The 11,262-nt window shown below is 38.1% G+C and overlaps 3 non-coding genes across 3 annotated transcripts; all 3 read left to right on the forward strand.

Moving 5' to 3' along the window:
* The first annotated feature begins 1,844 nt into the window (after nt 1-1,844).
* On the forward strand, nt 1,845-3,837 carry LOC116803074. Its single transcript, XR_004363359.1, has one exon. It is a non-coding gene; the product is annotated as a small subunit ribosomal RNA (ribosomal RNA).
* A 684-nt stretch (nt 3,838-4,521) lies between these two features.
* LOC116803073 lies at nt 4,522-4,700 on the forward strand. Its single transcript, XR_004363358.1, has one exon. It is a non-coding gene; the product is annotated as a 5.8S ribosomal RNA (ribosomal RNA).
* Nucleotides 4,701-5,090: 390 nt separating this feature from the next.
* LOC116803075 lies at nt 5,091-9,007 on the forward strand. Its single transcript, XR_004363360.1, has one exon. It is a non-coding gene; the product is annotated as a large subunit ribosomal RNA (ribosomal RNA).
* The last annotated feature ends 2,255 nt before the right edge of the window (nt 9,008-11,262 follow it).

The raw sequence follows: 11,262 nt of genomic DNA on the forward strand, positions 1-11,262 counted from the left end.
GTAGGCAGTGGTTGCGACGACCTCTATATTGTTCAAAACTTATGTATTCATATGATTTTGGCAATTATATGATTAATTAAATAATATACATATGAAAATGGTTTAATTATTATATGTATATGGGAAAAAATGCAGAGATATTCCCATATTCTCTTAGTATTATAGAGAAAAGCCATTTAAGTGAGAGGGTATAGTAGTGTAAACGACCGGAATTACGACAGAGGGTTCAAAAACTACTATAGGTAGGCAGTGGTTGCCGACCTCTCATATTGTTCAAAATTATGTATTCATATGATTTTGGCAATTGTATGAGTAAATTAAATAATATACAATAGAAAATGATTAATTATTATATGTATATGGGAAAAAATGCTGAGATATTCCCATATTCTCTTAGTATTATAGAGAAAAGCCATTTAAGTGAGAGGGTATAGTAGTGTAAACACCGGAATTACGACAGAGGGTTCAAAAACTACTATAGGTAGGCAGTGGTTGCCGACCTCTCATATTGTTCAAAACTTATGTATTCATATGATTTTGGCAATTGTATGATTAAATTAAATAATATACATATGAAAATGGTTAATTATTATATGTATATGGGAAAAAATGCTGGATATTCCCATATTCTCTTAGTATTATAGAGAAAAGCCATTATAGTGAGAGGGTATAGTAGTGTAAACGACCGGAATTACGACAGAGGGTTCAAAAACTACTATAGGTAGGCAGTGGTTGCCGACCTCTCATATTGTTCAAACTTATGTATTCATATGAATTTGGCAATTATATGAGTAAATTAAATAATAAACATATAAAATTAATATTTATTATATGTATAAAAAAAAATAATCATATTATATTATGAATAATGGAAAAAAAATGAAATGTTCCTATAATCTCTTAATATATAAGAGAATAGACCGTATGTTGGTGGCAAACGGAATTGAAAATACCCTTTGAGGACAGCGGGTTCAAAAACTACTATAGGTAGGCAGTGGTTGCCGACCTCCCGCATTATTCGAAATATTTATTTCGGATTATGTTTATATTGGTTACATAAAATAAAGTATATTATTATCCGTACAAATTTGTTTCTCAGTTCTATAGAACACGGGACTTGGCTCCGCGGATAATAGGAATATACGCTTTTTAGATAATATCGTTGAAACAAAAGTCAAGTTTCTATTATATATAGAATAACAAATCGTTTCATATTTTCGTTAATTTTTGGAGGCAGGCAAATATTAATTTATTACCTGCCGTATAGTTGGATTATTATATCGTTACGGTATAATACAAATATGGATTCTTATGAAAGAAATATAAAATTATTATTAAATGTGGAAATATTATCATTGCGCTTGGTTTTATGTTATATATTACCAGAGAGATATATGAAAAGAGATAAATTTTAAATTTATCTTCAAAATGCAAATGATTTAACTTAATATTTATATTGGTTAAACAAAAATTGTACATGTGTGGATACAATAATTATGTATGTTGGAAATAAAATGATATTTTATAATGAAATATGTATATATAAAAAGATAAAATTATAGAAACATATATATTACAATAATTATATGAAATTCTTGTTATATTGGTAAAACAAGTATAAATTAAAATGAAAATATGGATTACGAATGCTATATAAAAATGGCCGTAATCGAATAGATTTTTTACTTATATTTATATATTTAAAATTTTACCCAAAGGCGAAATATTGAATTTTATTCAATATAATAAAAATCATGGAATTATATAAAGTGAAAAATCTATATATCTATTATATTGCTTATTTCGATTCAAAAAATATGAATGGAATATGAAGGAAAAACATTATTCTGGTTGATCCTGCAGTAGTTATATGCTTGTCTCAAAGATTAAGCCATGCATGTCTAAGTACACACGAATTAAAAGTGAAACCGCAAAAGGCTCATTATATCAGTTATGGTTCCTTAGATCGTTAACAGTTACTTGGATAACTGTGGTAATTCTAGAGCTAATACATGCAATTAAAACATGAACCTTATGGGACATGTGCTTTTATTAGGCTAAAACCAAGCGATCGCAAGATCGTTATATTGGTTGAACTCTAGATAACATGCAGATCGTATGGTCTTGTACCGACGACAGATCTTTCAAATGTCTGCCCTATCAACTTTTGATGGTAGTATCTAGGACTACCATGGTTGCAACGGGTAACGGGGAATCAGGGTTCGATTCCGGAGAGGGAGCCTGAGAAACGGCTACCACATCTAAGGAAGGCAGCAGGCGCGTAAATTACCCACTCCCAGCTCGGGGAGGTAGTGACGAAAAATAACAATACAGGACTCATATCCGAGGCCCTGTAATTGGAATGAGTACACTTTAAATCCTTTAACAAGGACCAATTGGAGGGCAAGTCTGGTGCCAGCAGCCGCGGTAATTCCAGCTCCAATAGCGTATATTAAAGTTGTTGCGGTTAAAACGTTCGTAGTTGAACTTGTGCTTCATACGGGTAGTACAACTTACAATTGTGGTTAGTACTATACCTTTATGTATGTAAGCGTATTACCGGTGGAGTTCTTATATGTGATTAAATACTTGTATTTTTTCATATGTTCCTCCTATTTAAAAACCTGCACTAGTGCTCTTAAACGAGTGTTATTGTGGGCCGGTACTATTACTTTGAACAAATTAGAGTGCTTAAAGCAGGCTTCAAATGCCTGAATATTCTGTGCATGGGATAATGAAATAAGACCTCTGTTCTGCTTTCATTGGTTTTCAGATCAAGAGGTAATGATTAATAGAAGCAGTTTGGGGGCATTAGTATTACGACGCGAGAGGTGAAATTCTTGGACCGTCGTAAGACTAACTTAAGCGAAAGCATTTGCCAAAGATGTTTTCATTAATCAAGAACGAAAGTTAGAGGTTCGAAGGCGATCAGATACCGCCCTAGTTCTAACCATAAACGATGCCAGCTAGCAATTGGGTGTAGCTACTTTTATGGCTCTCTCAGTCGCTTCCCGGGAAACCAAAGCTTTTGGGTCCGGGGGAAGTATGGTTGCAAAGCTGAAACTTAAAGGAATTGACGGAAGGGCACCACCAGGAGTGGAGCCTGCGGCTTAATTTGACTCAACACGGGAAAACTTACCAGGTCCGAACATAAGTGTGTAAGACAGATTGATAGCTCTTTCTCGAATCTATGGGTGGTGGTGCATGGCCGTTCTTAGTTCGTGGAGTGATTTGTCTGGTTAATTCCGATAACGAACGAGACTCAAATATATTAAATAGATATCTTCAGGATTATGGTGCTGAAGCTTATGTAGCCTTCATTCATGGTGGCAGTAAAATGTTTATTGTGTTTGAATGTGTTTATGTAAGTGGAGCCGTACCTGTTGGTTTGTCCCATTATAAGGACACTAGCTTCTTAAATGGACAAATTGCGTCTAGCAATAATGAGATTGAGCAATAACAGGTCTGTGATGCCCTTAGATGTCCTGGGCTGCACGCGCGCTACAATGAAAGTATCAACGTGTATTTCCTAGACCGAGAGGTCCGGGTAAACCGCTGAACCACTTTCATGCTTGGGATTGTGAACTGAAACTGTTCACATGAACTTGGAATTCCCAGTAAGTGTGAGTCATTAACTCGCATTGATTACGTCCCTGCCCTTTGTACACACCGCCCGTCGCTACTACCGATTGAATTATTTAGTGAGGTCTCCGGACGTGATCACTGTGACGCCTTGCGTGTTACGGTTGTTTCGCAAAAGTTGACCGAACTTGATTATTTAGAGGAAGTAAAAGTCGTAACAAGGTTTCCGTAGGTGAACCTGCGGAAGGATCATTATTGTATAATATCCTTATCGTTAATAAATATTTGTTATAATACAAATAAATACAATTTACCAAAATAAAAATATTACAAAATGATTCCACGGAATCAAAAGTTAAAGTCAAAATAAAAGAAGATGGCTTTTATTTTATATGTGGGGCTTGGCAACCTCATAAAAAGACTTTAACATTATTAATGTTGCTGTGCGTATTTGTGGCAGTACTTACTACAACAACGGCGTTTCCTATAAAAACAAATTCTCGAAAATGGAAATCGAAGAAACTAAACTAAATTCGAAAGTAGAAGTCGAATTAAAATAAAATAATTTTGAATGTGTGGTAATCAAAATAAGTGTGTGTGTATATGGACCATAATATACACGCGTTGCGAATATGTATTGTTCATCTATGTTATGAGCATACGTTGGCTAATGCAACAACCTAAAATATACAATGTTTGTACCTGTCATCCATCAGGTTAATGTTTTATATAAATTTTGCAGTATGTGTCACCCAAAATAGCAAACCATAACCAGATTATTATGATACATAATGCTTATATGAAACTAAGACATTTCGCAACATTTATTTTAGGTATAAAATAAATTTATTGAAGGAATTGATATATGCCAGTAAAATGGTGTATTTTTAATTTCTTTCAATAAAAACAATATTGACATTATATAAAATTGAATTATAAAACTCTAAGCGGTGGATCACTCGGCTCATGGGTCGATGAAGAACGCAGCAAACTGTGCGTCATCGTGTGAACTGCAGGACACATGAACATCGACATTTTGAACGCATATCGCAGTCCATGCTGTTATGTACTTTAATTAATTTTATAGTGCTGCTTGGACTACATATGGTTGAGGGTTGTAAGACTATGCTAATTAAGTTGTTTATAAATTTTTTATAAGCATATGGTATATTATTGGATTAAATAATGATTTTATTCATAATATTAAAAAAGAAATGAAAAACATTATCTCACATTTGAATGTGAAAAACGAAGAGAAATATTTTCTTTTTCAATCAAATAATACTGAGAATGTCTAGCATAAAAAATTGAAATATTTTTCATCTAGAATTGTCTCTTATTATGATTCGGAAAAAGAAAAATCTTGGTTTTGTTATTATTCTTCGTTGGTTCGTTAAATGGATAAAATGACTTTGCTTACAAGAACTATTGGAACTATTTATAACGAATTTAATTGATTGTTTTATCATTTATATATAAAGAATTTATGGCAAATATAGTTATATATACAACCTCAACTCATATGGGATACCCCCTGAATTTAAGCATATTAATTAGGGGAGGAAAAGAAACTAACAAGGATTTTCTTAGTAGCGGCGAGCGAAAGAAAACAGTTCAGCACTAAGTCACTTTGTCTATATGGCAAATGTGAGATGCAGTGTATGGAGCGTCAATATTCTAGTATGAGAATTAATGATTTAAGTCCTTCTAAATGAGGCCATTTACCCATAGAGGGTGCCAGGCCCGTATAACGTTAATGATTGCTAGATGATGTTTCCAAAGAGTCGTGTTGCTTGATAGTGCAGCACTAAGTGGGTGGTAAACTCCATCTAAAACTAAATATACCATGAGACCGATAGTAAACAAGTACCGTGAGGGAAAGTTGAAAAGAATCTGAATAGAGAGTTAAACAGTACGTGAAACTGCTTAGAGGTTAAGCCCGATGAACCTGAATATCCGTTATGGAAAATTCATCATTAAAATTGTAATATTTAAATAATATTATTAAGAATAATGTGCATTTTTTCCATATAAGGACATTGTAATCTATTAGCATATCCCAAATTTATCATAAAATTAACTTATAGTTTATTCCAATTAAATTGCTTGCATTTTAACACAGAATAAATGTTATTAATTTGATAAAGTGCTGATAGATTTATATTATTACAGAGCGTTAATTTTTCGGAATTATATAATGGCATAATTATCATTGATTTTTGTGTTTATTATATGCTCTTGTATGATTAACAATGCGAAAGATTCAGGATACCTTCGGGACCCGTCTTGAAAACGGACCAAGGAGTCTAACATATGTGCAAGTTATTGGGATGTAAACCTAATAGCGTAATTAACTTGACTAATAATGGGATTAGTTTTTTAGCTATTTATAGCTAATTAACACAATCCCGGGGCGTTCTATATAGTTATGTATAATGTATATTTATATTATTTATGCCTCTAACTGGAACGTACCTTGAGCATATATGCTGTGACCCGAAAGATGGTGAACTATACTTGATCAGGTTGAAGTCAGGGGAAACCCTGATGGAAGACCGAAACAGTTCTGACGTGCAAATCGATTGTCAGAATTGAGTATAGGGGCGAAAGACCAATCGAACCATCTAGTAGCTGGTTCCTTCCGAAGTTTCCCTCAGGATAGCTGGTGCATTTTAATATTATATAAAATAATCTTATCTGGTAAAGCGAATGATTAGAGGCCTTAGGGTCGAAACGATCTTAACCTATTCTCAAACTTTAAATGGGTAAGAACCTTAACTTTCTTGATATGAAGTTCAAGGTTATGATATAATGTGCCCAGTGGGCCACTTTTGGTAAGCAGAACTGGCGCTGTGGGATGAACCAAACGTAATGTTACGGTGCCCAAATTAACAACTCATGCAGATACCATGAAAGGCGTTGGTTGCTTAAAACAGCAGGACGGTGATCATGGAAGTCGAAATCCGCTAAGGAGTGTGTAACAACTCACCTGCCGAAGCAACTAGCCCTTAAAATGGATGGCGCTTAAGTTGTATACCTATACATTACCGCTAAAGTAGATGATTTATATTACTTGTGATATAAATTTTGAAACTTTAGTGAGTAGGAAGGTACAATGGTATGCGTAGAAGTGTTTGGCGTAAGCCTGCATGGAGCTGCCATTGGTACAGATCTTGGTGGTAGTAGCAAATAATCGAATGAGACCTTGGAGGACTGAAGTGGAGAAGGGTTTCGTGTGAACAGTGGTTGATCACGAGTTAGTCGGTCCTAAGTTCAAGGCGAAAGCCGAAAATTTTCAAGTAAAACAAAAATGCCTAACTATATAAACAAAGCGAATATAATACACTTGAATAATTTTGAACGAAAGGGAATACGGTTCCAATTCCGTAACCTGTTGAGTATCCGTTTGTTATTAAATATGGGCCTCGTGCTCATCCTGGCAACAGGAACGACCATAAAGAAGCCGTCGAGAGATATCGGAAGAGTTTTCTTTTCTGTTTTATAGCCGTACTACATGGAAGTCTTTCGCAGAGAGATATGGTAGATGGGCTAGAAGAGCATGACATATACTGTTGTGTCGATATTTTCTCCTCGGACCTTGAAAATTTATGGTGGGGACACGCAAACTTCTCAACAGGCCGTACCAATATCCGCAGCTGGTCTCCAAGGTGAAGAGTCTCTAGTCGATAGAATAATGTAGGTAAGGGAAGTCGGCAAATTAGATCCGTAACTTCGGGATAAGGATTGGCTCTGAAGATTGAGATAGTCGGGCTTGATTGGGAAACAATAACATGGTTTATGTGCTCGTTCTGGGTAAATAGAGTTTCTAGCATTTATGTTAGTTACTTGTTCCCCGGATAGTTTAGTTACGTAGCCAATTGTGGAACTTTCTTGCTAAAATTTTTAAGAATACTATTTGGGTTAAACCAATTAGTTCTTATCAATTATAACGATTATCAATTAACAATCAATTCAGAACTGGCACGGACTTGGGGAATCCGACTGTCTAATTAAAACAAAGCATTGTGATGGCCCTAGCGGGTGTTGACACAATGTGATTTCTGCCCAGTGCTCTGAATGTCAAAGTGAAGAAATTCAAGTAATAGCGCTAGGTAGCCAAATGCCTCGTCATCTAATTAGTGACGCGCATGAATGGATTAACGAGATTCCTACTGTCCCTATCTACTATCTAGCGAAACACAGCCAAGGGAACGGGCTTGGAATAATTAGCGGGGAAAGAAGACCCTTTTGAGCTTGACTCTAATCTGGCAGTGTAAGGAGACATAAGAGGTGTAGAATAAGTGGGAGATATTAGACCTCGGTTTGGTATCGTCAATGAAATACCACTACTCTTATTGTTTCCTTACTTACTTGATTAAATGGAACGTGTATCATTTCCTAGCCATTATACGGATATATTTATTATATCTTATGGTATTGGGTTTTGATGCAAGCTTCTTGATCAAAGTATCACGAGTTTGTTATATAATCGCAAACAAATTCTTTAATAAAACGATGCATTTATGTATTTTTGATTTGAAAATTTGGTATAACTCCAATTACTCAGGTATGATCCAATTCAAGGACATTGCCAGGTAGGGAGTTTGACTGGGGCGGTACATCTCTCAAATAATAACGGAGGTGTCCCAAGGCCAGCTCAGTGCGGACGAAACCACACATAGAGCAAAAGGGCAAATGCTGATTGATCTCGGTGTTCAGTACACACAGGGACAGCAAAAGCTCGGCCTATCGATCCTTTTGGTTTAAAGAGTTTTTAACAAGAGGTGTCAGAAAAGTTACCATAGGGATAAGGCTTGTTGGCGGCCAAGCGTTCATAGCGACGTCGCTTTTTGATCCTTCGATGTCGGCTCTTCTCCTATCATTGTGAGCAAAATTCACCAAGCGTTGGATTGTTCACCCATGCAAGGGAACGTGAGCTGGGTTTAGACGTCGTGAGACAGGTTAGTTTTACCCTACTAATGACAAAACGTTGTTGCGACAGCATTCTGCGTAGTACGAGAGGAACCGCAGGTACGGACCAATGGCACAATACTTGTTCGAGCGAACAGTGGTATGACGCTACGTCCGTTGGATTATGCTGAACGCCTCTAAGGTCGTAATCCGTGCTGGACTGCAATGATAAATAAGGGGCAATTTGCATTGTATGGCTTCTAAACCATTTAAAGTTTATAATTATTTTATAAACGACAATGGATGTGATGCAATGTAATTTGTAACATAGTAAATTAGGAGGATCTTCGATCACCTGATGCTGCCGCGCTAGTTACATATAAAAGCATTATTTAATACAATGACAAAGCTAGAATCAATTGTAAACGACTTTTGTAACAGGCAAGGTGTTGTAAGTGGTTGAGCAGCTGCCATACTGCGATCCACTGAAGCTTATCTTTGCTTGATGATTCGATAAATAAATGATTTTTTCCTGTAGCCAAAACCTCGTCATCAATTTAGTGACGCATATGATATTGTCCCTATCATATAATTAATAAAAGACTTTAATGGATTGTGTCAAGTTGCCAAACACCTCGTCATCATTTAGTGACGCATATGATATTGTCCCTATCATATAATTAATATAAAGACTTTAAGAATTGTGTCAAGTTGCCAAACACCTCGTCATCAATTTAGTGACGCATATGATATTGTCCTATCATATAATTTTTATATAAAGACTTTAAAGAATTGTATCAAGTTGCCAAACACCTCGTCATCAATTTAGTGACGCATATGATATTGTCCCTATCATATAATAATTACAGACTTTAATGAATTGTGTCAAGTTGCCAAACACCTCGTCATCAATTTAGTTTTTTTTTTTTTTTTTTTTTCTTTAGCGTGCGTTTATTTATTTAAAATCTGTCCTAGTGGACAATAATTAAATGGTTTTGCGGGGGAACATTAGCTTAAGGGATACTATTGTACATGTATTTGTGGCGGGTTTTATATGTGTTGTCTATTGTTGTGGAAGATCGAGAGGGTGTCTCCTCATGAGACGTCTGCTTGTTTGGCTATTGTCTAACAGGTTGGTGGCGAGGTGGTTAGGGTGGTTTTCGAGCCTTTTCAGGTATCTCTCGCTGAGCCTGGAGATTTCATCAGCGACTTGTGGGATTCCAAGTTCCTATGTATGGCGACATTCTCGTGGTAGGGATGCGCATTACAGGCAATTCTCAAGCACCTATTCTGGAACCGCTGTATACGCAGGCGATTCGTGTGGCTTGCCGTGCCCCATAGCTGTATCCCGTAGGTCCAGATGGGCTTGAGAATTGCCTTGTACACCAGGATTTTGTGGTTCTGCCTTAGCTTGGACCCTCTCCCAATAAGCCAATGCATCTGCCTCAGACGCGCATCGGCCTGTATGCGTTTGCTGACGATGTGGGGACGCCAAGTGAGCCTGCGGTCCAGGGTAAGTCCTAGGTACTTGGGTGCGGGTGCGTTGGGAATGATGACTCCGTTTAGCGTGACCGGTGGGCAGTCTCCTCTCCTTAGTGCAAATGTTGTTTGGGTAGATTTTTCCGCGTTCACTAGATGTTCCACCTGCTGAGCCAGGGATGTAGCGCGTCCATTTGCCTTTGGATTGTTTCGGAGGCTTCTCGTGGGTCGGATGAGGAGGCGAGGAAAGCCGTGTCATCTGCATAAGTCGCTATAGTTAGGTTCCTGGAGGGGATTATGGGAAGGTCTGCGGTGTAAAGGGTGTACAGTATTGGTCCGAGCACACTGCTTGCGGAACTCCAGCTCTGATCAGTCTGGGTAGGCTTATTGCACTTCCGCATCTGACTTGGAATGCTCTTCCCTCAGTGTAGGATTTGAGGAGGGTAAAATGGGGGCTTGGGAGGTAGGATTTGAGTTTATGGAGGAGTCCAGGATGCCAAACTCTGTCGAATGCCTGCTTCACGTCGAGCATTACAGCGCAGCAGTATTTCTTTTGCTCGAATGCCTCGAGGATCCGTTCGACTAGCCGGTGGCATTGCTCTGGTGTTCCGTGGGAGCGCCTGAAGCCAAACTGGTGATCGGGGATCAAACCAGCCTCATCCAGTACTGGCAATACTCTGCGCAAAAATACTCTTTCGAGTATTTTGGAGAGGATTGCCAGCAAACTAATCGGACGATAGGAGGCGAGATTGGCTTCAGGCTTACCAGGCTTGAGGAGGACAATAACCTCTGCTCTTTTCCACTCTTCCGGGAAGTACCCTAGCCGGAAGCAGCTGTTGTAAATGCTGGCCAGCATTTGTGTGCAGCGGGAATGGGAGCATTTTTAGGGCCGCCGCATCTATACGATCCAGGCCTGGAGATTTGTTGTTCTTCAGTAGAGCAATCTCCTGCGCAACTTCCTCAGGGTCGACTGGTTCCAACGGGGGACCGGGAGAGCTTGGGCTATTGAGAAACCGGGCTGTTTCAGCATGTTCTTCGGCAGTGCAGCAGTCGAACGGAGAGAAGGCGTTGTAAAGGTGTTCGGCGAAAGCTTCTGCTCTTTCAGCATCCGAAAGGCACCAGGATCCATCTGCTTTGCGCACTGCGGAAACCTTTTTGGCTGGTCGTTTAATGTGGCGGGTGACGTTCCACAGATTGTGGTCTGGGTCCCCGGGAGAGAGTTCCTCGAGGAATCTGAGGAAGGAGTCCTGGCGTAGGCTGGAGATCTTGTCCTTCAACTCCTTTGTGGCG

The sequence above is a fragment of the Drosophila sechellia genome, unplaced genomic scaffold, assembly GCF_004382195.2.
Source record: "Drosophila sechellia strain sech25 unplaced genomic scaffold, ASM438219v1 U_282, whole genome shotgun sequence".
Classification (NCBI taxonomy): domain Eukaryota; kingdom Metazoa; phylum Arthropoda; class Insecta; order Diptera; family Drosophilidae; genus Drosophila; species Drosophila sechellia.